General features: G+C 42.4%; 1 pseudogene; it reads right to left on the bottom strand.

Moving 5' to 3' along the window:
* Positions 1-4,632: 4,632 nt before the first annotated feature.
* LOC138176309 (mortality factor 4-like protein 1 pseudogene) lies at positions 4,633-5,972 on the bottom strand (annotated as a pseudogene).
* Between the last annotated feature and the right edge of the window lie 2,273 nt (positions 5,973-8,245).

The following is an 8,245-nucleotide window of genomic DNA, read 5'->3' as shown; positions in this document are numbered from 1 at the left end:
CATTATCAATTTCAACCCCACATATCCAATCTGCTGCCAAGGTCTTCTAATTTCACCTCTGAAATATATCTCAACCAGCCCCTTATACTACTGCTACCCTGGTGCAGGCCCACATCACCTCATGTGATTTTTAATAGCCTGCTGCTTGGTCTGTCTGCCACAGATCTCTCCCTACTCTAGTCAATCCTCCAGTTGCCACAGTGAATTTCTTAAAGTACAGGTCTGACCATGTCACCCTCATACTTAGAAAATTCCAGTGCCTCCTATATTACCTCCATAATCAAATAGAAAATCCTTGTTTTGTCATTCAAAGTCTTTTATAACCTGTCCTTTTTCACTTCCAGTCTTCTTACACCTTCTAGTATTCCCCAAATACTCTTCAATTCAGAAACATGTTGTTCTACATATAAGACACTCCGTCTTTTGGTGCCAGGAATTTTCTCTGGCTTCCCCATGCCTAGAATATTCTTCCTCCAATATCTGAGGCAGCTGATGGCACAATGAATGGAGACCTTGGCCTGGACTTTCCTGAGTTCAACTGTGGCCTTATACACTTGCTAGTTGTGTGACCCCAGGGAGGTCTCTTAACCTGTTTGTCTCAGTTTCCTCAATTGTAAAATGGGGATAATGATAGCCACCTCATAGGGTTGTTGTGAAGATCAAATGAGATATTTATAAAATCATTTAGCATAGCGCCTGGAATATAGTAAGAGCTATATAAATGCTTATCCCTTTACCCTCTGTTCTCTTTCTCTGGCTTCCCTCAAGTTCAGCCACAATCTTATCTTATGCAGGAAACCTTTCTTTGTATCTCCAACAACTAGCACAGTGTCTGGATGGAAAGTGCTTAATAAATGCTTACTGACTGACTGGCCAGTATATTGTCTTCTTGTGTAATTTTTTACTGATATCTATAATTACCTCGACTCCATAAAGATCCGTAAGGTTTCCAACATTTGCAAGTGCTACTTTTTGGAAGTAAATTGAATCATATATAACTTTCTATGAAGTCATATGTATTTTCTAATGTGATCAGAAACTTTTGAATAAGCTTTAATATTGGTCTTTTTAGATAGGATCATTCTGGAATGGCTATACATAATCCCAGTCTCCCCCTCAAGGCCCTGCAAAAACTAAACTGATTATTTTCCTTGAAAACTTTCATTTTAAATATCCTTCATGTTAACAGTTTATTCTTTCTGGGCTCTATCATGAATTGTCAATACTCATTTCCTAGAAGACATGCTTTTTGAGGCTAACGGAATATACTGTGTGAATGAGATGGGATGTTGTTTTTTTCAGTCACAAAGTATTTTCTCAATTCTCTCAACCAGGTGTTAAAAGTATTCAGATAAAATATGTACTGAGTCTTTTGTTGAATTGATGAATTATATTCAGTTTCTACCAAAACTATCTATGTGCCTGAGTGTTCAGGTGTATCTCTTGGCTGACAGTGATTTTCTTTTGTTGTACACTGGGACTAGAGTGAAAAACCTGTATTGAAATAGGTATACAGAGTTTAGGCTAAGAGATATTCAATTGAGGTCATTGTGAACCATTTATCATATGGGGATTTCATAAGGAGTCAAATTTTTTTTAAGTTCATTTGCTTTAAAACAAAAAGGTGTCTTTTGCCAGAATAAACAAAACTCACAGATGCTCTGTGAATGTCACTGGCCCCACTCACACAACACACCCACACAGACAAGCTCATGTCCATATGCTCATGGCTCCAAAAATGCCTATAGCTGGCAAGAAAGGAAAGATGAATGAATTTAAGTGCTCCCATCCCCCCAACTCAGCATTTTCCTCTTTAGGTCATTAGATATAGTTCACTTTAACATGAGTTTACACACATATACACACAAACACACTTCCTTCATAATTCCTTAGATGACAAACATAATTATCATGAAATAGTATGTAAATCATGGTAATTCAGATTCCTAAGAAAATATGCTGCTTGCTTCTCCCCACTGACTCTGGAAAACATATATTCCCTAAATGCCTCCTGCTGCCACCTCCCACGTCCTGTCCCAGTTCTAAATTCATACTAGTGTTGAGGAGAGCCTCAATCTCTAATCAGTTTCTTTGCATGCATAAAAAGAAATGTGAGAACTAGAAGAAAGGCATAAATTAAGCCACCTGGACAAGGAAAAATACACGAAGGAAGTAAACACAGTGTAATCCCTTTTATGACCTTGGAGTAAGATAACAGCCAACATGTTTAAATCATAGGAGTTTCAAGATAGAAGGGACCTAAGAGATCACATAGTCCAACTAATTTGTTTCATATTTAAGGAATCAAACGTTCAGATGGGGTAGCTGGAGAAACAAGCACTCAACACAGCTTTTTGAAAAGAGAGGAAAATTCAGCACAAATTGACACGCACCCTAGATCTGAAGAGAAGAGATTTCAAAGACTTTAGAGAAAGAATAGGTATGACACCAAGGACTAAAATTCTCTAAAGAAAGTCAATAATCAAGGTATATTAAATCCTTGAGAATGAAATTCTGAAGACACAAACAAAAAGAATGCTAATGAGAATGAAGGGAAAAATAAGCATAGTGTCTATTAGCTGAAGAGAATGTTGTGTGTACATAAGGAATTCATCAAACAGCTTAAGTTTATAAGAAGATATATACAGTACAAAATCATTAACATTTTACATGATAATACCAAAGTTCAGAAATAAATAATAGAAAGGGAAGTGTCATTCAAAATAACTACAAAATAATAATTAAATTGGGAAGATACAAAACAGAGAATGAAAATTATAGACCAATTTACCTCATGAATATAGATGCAAAAAATTTTAAATATTATATTAGCAAAAAGATCACAGTAACTTATCATGAGAATAATACACTTTGATCAGGTAGGATTTATTCCAGGAATGCAAGGCTGGGTTAATATTAGGAAAACTATCAGTATAATTGACATATCAACAATAAAACTAGTAGAAACCATATGATTATCTCAATAGATGCAGAAAAAGCTTTTGAAAAAATAAAACACCCATTCCTATTAAAAATACTAGAAAGTATAGGAATAAATGGAGTCTTCCTTAAAATAATAACTAGCCTTGAGGTCTCATATGGCCCTCTAGGTCCTCATTTTTTCTGTGAAGTTTGGATTCAGATAAAGGGCTCCACTTGAGGACCTAGAGGGCCACATGTGGCCTCAAGGCCACTGGTTCCCTATCCCTATCCTAGAATGTGTGAACTATTTAGAAAAAAAAATGTAATAATAATCTAATATTTATGTAGTGCTTTAGGGTTTGCAAAGTTTAAATTTTTAAAAATTTAGTACTTTAATACCCTTAAAAATATTATTCTGAGAAGAGGACTATAGGCCTTATCAGAGCTCCTGGCCTGTAGATTGTAAGGGGAAACAGGGGACCATTCAGAGGGTAATTGCTCTTGCTAAGACCTGCTTGGAGTCTCGGATGGTGGTCCTGGGGTATGTGGCCAGCGTGCTAGAGCTTGGGGTGTCTGTAGAGAGGGCACCCTCCTCATTGCTCTGACAACATTTGTGAAAACCCCAGCGATTTGGAACATAGCTCTCTCTGCACTCTGGAAGCAGAGTTCTAGTGTGGCAGACGCCTCAAAAGGCAAGTAATTGGCTGGCAAGATGAGCAAGTAGAGAAAATGCAGTCAGACCATAGAATCCTTTTGGGGGGACAAAAAAGATCAAAACATGGAACAAGAAGACAACAAAGTCAAACTCCTGCATCAAAAGCTTCCAAGAAAAATATGACTTGGTTATAGGCCATGGATGAGCTCAAGAAGGATTTTGAAGAGCAAGTAAGACAGGTGGAGGAAAAATTGGGAAGATAAATGATAATGATGCAAGAAAATCATGAAAAGCAAGTCAAGAGCCTGCTACAGGAGACCCCCCAAAATACGGAAAAAATAACACCTAAAAAAATAGACTAGGGGTGGCGAGGCGGCAAAGTGAACACAGCACTGGCCCTGGATCTGGGTCACGGATTCTCCGCCCCTGCTTTAACCTGAGCCCAGTTAGGTTTCTGTGGGCACTAGCTTTTTAAGAAGGTCATAAATAAATGTCCAGACAACAACATTTTCAATAAAGATTTATTTCTGGGACTTATAAAGCAACTCTGGAAATGTCATGCTTCCTAGATAACCTTAATAGTAAGAAATCATCATCTTCAACCATTTGGACAAGAAAATGTTGCCCCAGCACGACACAAATGTCTAGAAGGGGCTATTTACTTCAACATCACAAAAGAAAATTCATGTAAAGGAATGCATTATATATAATATATAAGAAGCAAACCTTTGGCACAAGATGCTTTGCCATTACCCAGGAAAACACATCGGTGAAGTGCTTATTGTAAAAGAAGTCCAACAGAAAGAATTAAAGCAGTGTTGTCAATATCAAACATCCTACATAGCTTGCTAGTACAGAAATGAGGAGTGGCTCCCAATGTTGAGAAGCAACTGAAACACATTTTTTAACTTTGATTTAAAAAATTAACATCCTGGAGAAGCAGTGGCTGTGTTGAACACAAATACAATAATTTGTGTTACCTGCTGCACAACATTGTCATTTTCCAGTTTAAAGATAACAAGTGCTGTCAGTCTTACACAAAGACTCTCAGACTCTTAAAAAGCTTTACAGTAATATTCAGGAGGGGCGAAATCATAGTCACTGGAACTAAACAAAACTGACAAATTATCTACTAAGTAATTTAAGAAACAATTGAAATGCTGCACCACTAGAGCCAAATGCTGCTCCTCAAGAGGAGTGCGGGTCACAATTTCCTCATATCTGACAAATAATCTCAAGAGATGGGGTGCTCCATAGACCTGGCACATGGGAACCCCTGGCATACTGGCCAGGATTTCAGCATTCTGGGGTTCCTCAAACCTGTAGAGCAGATACGAGCTCAGCAGGATATTGAAGCAGTCTTTGATCCCTAACACCACTTCCCTAACTTCCCGCATCCGGCTAGCATCTGCATTGAGGGAGATTCTCTCATGGTGCTCATAGTCCTCTAGAATGGAGTCCACGTTCTTCTTGGCAGGCAGACGAAACAGCTGGTTCTGTCTCACGATCATGTCGCAGTCGTCCTGAAGCCATGAGTGCAGCGGCTCAGGAATAGGCACTGTTCTCTCAGCTTTTGGGAAGAAGCCTTCATGGAGCTCCACGTCACTGTCGCTGTCACTATGATCAGTAGAAGTCTCTGGGGTCTTTTTCTTCCTCGGGAGCAGCAGGCGTTTGCCACGACGACGACGACGACGACTCTGCTGCCCAGGCGGCCGGCCTCTGCCACGACCAGTGCTGACACGGGTGACGCCAGTCTCTGCAGTCATAGGAGTCTGACTGTGGACAGGTTTGGCTTTGGGCGTTGTCAGGCCCGCGGCTTGCTCATTTTTCCTCTGCAGAGCAGAGGCCTTTTTTCTGGTCACCGTCCCTACCCCAATCTTTTCTGCAACCTGCCGCTGCTGTGCTAGGTTCAGACTGCGTAGTTTTGTCAGATTGGCCTTGTTGTATTTGAGTAATTTGCCTTGTGGAAGCCATTCATCCTCCCACTCAGCTTGGGGGGAGGGGCGCCCTTTGAAGGCCACACGAACATCCCTGGGATCAGCACCGGCGAGGATTACCCTGTCTCCTGCCGCACTGGTGCTGGGCTGGCAGTCCTCAGGGGCCTGGAGACTGGAAGGCTGCGCGGTGCCCTCGCCCTGCTGGGTGCCCTCGGCCATCTCAGGGACCTCGGCCTGCGCGATGACCGCGGCCTTCACCAAACTGCTCCTTTTCACCCCAAAGTACCGGACTTGGTATTTCACCTTCCTGTACTTTACGGACACCTTCATGCACTCGGCTTTGTACAGGAAACGGCCGTGGAAGCACAGCACACGCTCCCCCTCCCGGAACCTGGGCTTCCTGGGGCCCTTTCTGCCGTCCTTCTTTGGCTCCATCTCTTAACAAAGTCTCTGCACCCCCCGGCTGCGGCCCCCACCAACCTGAGCCTCTGCCTCTCGGTGCCTCAGGCCGTGTGTCCGGGAAGCCCCTCGACAATCTCCGATTTGGGCAACAGAAACCGCGAGGTGGGCCCGAGGGCTCGACAGGACCTGCCCACACAAGGTGCAGCCTCGTCAGTGTATCAGCCGTCGCTAAGATGGCGTCGTGTCACCTGAATAGCACAGTCACATGCTTGTCACATGTGACCAAGCTCGGGCTATTCCACCAATGAGAAGCGCGCACAGCCCCGGAGACAACTAGCTCTGTCCAATGGCTGCTCTGTCCGCCACCTACCTCACCCGATGCTCCCAGAGGGGTGAAAGGGCGGAGGTCACGCCTCTCCCCAATCCAAGCCCAGCCCCTAACCTCGCGATGTTTCTCGCCTCATCCCCTCCTTCCCCCATCCCCGCCAGTGTTGGAAGGACTAGACTTTGATGAGAGCAGATGCGGGGGGAGGGGGCACTGCCTGAGAAAAGAGACAGGCGAGGGTCCGGCAGAATCTGGGAACAGCGCGCTGTCCATTTTGTCTCCCTTGCCCTCTTGAGACCCCTCCTCATCCCCTTGGAGCCCCCCGCCCCTTCCCCAGCCCCGCCCGGGACTTCTCCCTGCAGGTTGACAAGATCGCCCTGTTTACTGAGCAGAAAAGGCTGTCCACAACCCCGAGGCTGCTGATTCCCTGTCCCTACATAACTTTCCCCTCGCTCCTACAAGAACGCTGTGTTCTGGTCACATCTGATCCCTCAGCAGTCCCTGCACAGGTCTTGTGCTTTCCTGCCTCCGCACAGCTGCTGCCGCCGGTCCCTCAGTCTCAAGTGCTTTCCCTCACCAGAAGCCATCGTTTCTTCCTCTAACCCGGGACCCACTTTGTGGCACCACAAAGGCTCAGTGTGTGCAGGCTTTGGTCCCTGCTGTGTGTGCATGACAAGTCCATCATGGTTTTCTCCCCACCAGGTCAGAAGCTCTTCAAAAGAAGGGACTTTCCTTCTTCTCTGGAATCTCTCTATTGCCCAGGTCAGTACCTGGCACAGAGAACGTCATCTGCTGAATGAGCAAATGAAGTCCCAACGGATATACTGCAAGAGCTAGATCCTTCCTAGAAATATCAATATCCTATGTAGAAATATCAATAGCCAATACCAAGGAAAATTTACCGACGTGGGAGATGTGTCTCTTCTGAGATAAAAAAAAAGGATTATATGAAACTAAACAGAAAAGGCTCTTAGCAGAAAGAAACATAAACAGACCCAATTAGTCTGAGCAAATTCAGCTAAATAATTGGGAAAACACATTAATTGGTAATGGGTAGATAAATCAATACAAATGTCACTACCTAATTTAATGTCCCAAAATAATACTTTGTTCAGCTAGAAATAATTGTAATCAAATTCATATAGAAGAAGAAAATGTCTAGAATCTCTAAAATAATCATTCTTTTTTTAAAGATTTATCTTATGTTAAGGATTTGGGTGAGGGTTGGGAGAAGGGTTGATCTTTATTTACAGAACCCTTCCACTTTGGAGGGAATCTCTCTCTTCCTCGGAGTCTAACCTTGCTCACTCCTGCACACATTGGTCCATAATGTCACCTACAAAACAGCTACTAGTCACCTATTAATACATTTCAGCACTTGAACATTGGCTCCCTTTAGTATAAACCACCTGACATTCTTCTGGATTTGGTCACCAAAGGCTCATTTATTTTTAACATATTTTTTATTTATTAAATAAAAAAATTTATTTATTATAACCCACCTTATTTATTATAATTTATTTTATTATGAATTATTAATTTATTATATAACCTTTATTATCAACCAACTTATATTCTTCTGGATGTGTTCACCAAAGAGAAAAGGGACTCTGTTCTACATAGATGGACTGGACCCACATAGATACACTATATATGTCTATATAGATATACCATGTCCATTTTCCACAGAACCTATGACAGAGCCAGATCCACAACAAGTACTCAGGAAATCCTTAAATGATTCCCAGTGAGAGGGTGAAGGATTTAATTTTCCCCATCTCTGGTCATCACCTACTGTGCCTATTAGTTTTTATGTGATCTGTCCATTTATGACTATATGGAAATATCAATACACTCATAGCTCTATACTATAATTTTTTTTTTAAGCAATCAGGGTTAAGTGACGTGCTCAAGGTTACAAGGCCAGTTATTTCTGGGTGTGGTGCTGAGTGTCTGAGCCCGGGATTCGATCTCCAGGTCGTCCCAACACTGGAGCCGGTGCTC

The sequence above is a fragment of the Petaurus breviceps genome, unplaced genomic scaffold, assembly GCF_028583685.1.
Source record: "Petaurus breviceps papuanus isolate PSGF00001 unplaced genomic scaffold, PetGlider_PUasm1.0 84846, whole genome shotgun sequence".
In the NCBI taxonomy this organism is placed as follows: Eukaryota; Metazoa; Chordata; class Mammalia; order Diprotodontia; family Petauridae; genus Petaurus; species Petaurus breviceps.
The sequence above is the reverse complement of the archived record's forward strand: the minus strand, read 5'-3'. Positions and strand labels throughout refer to the sequence as shown.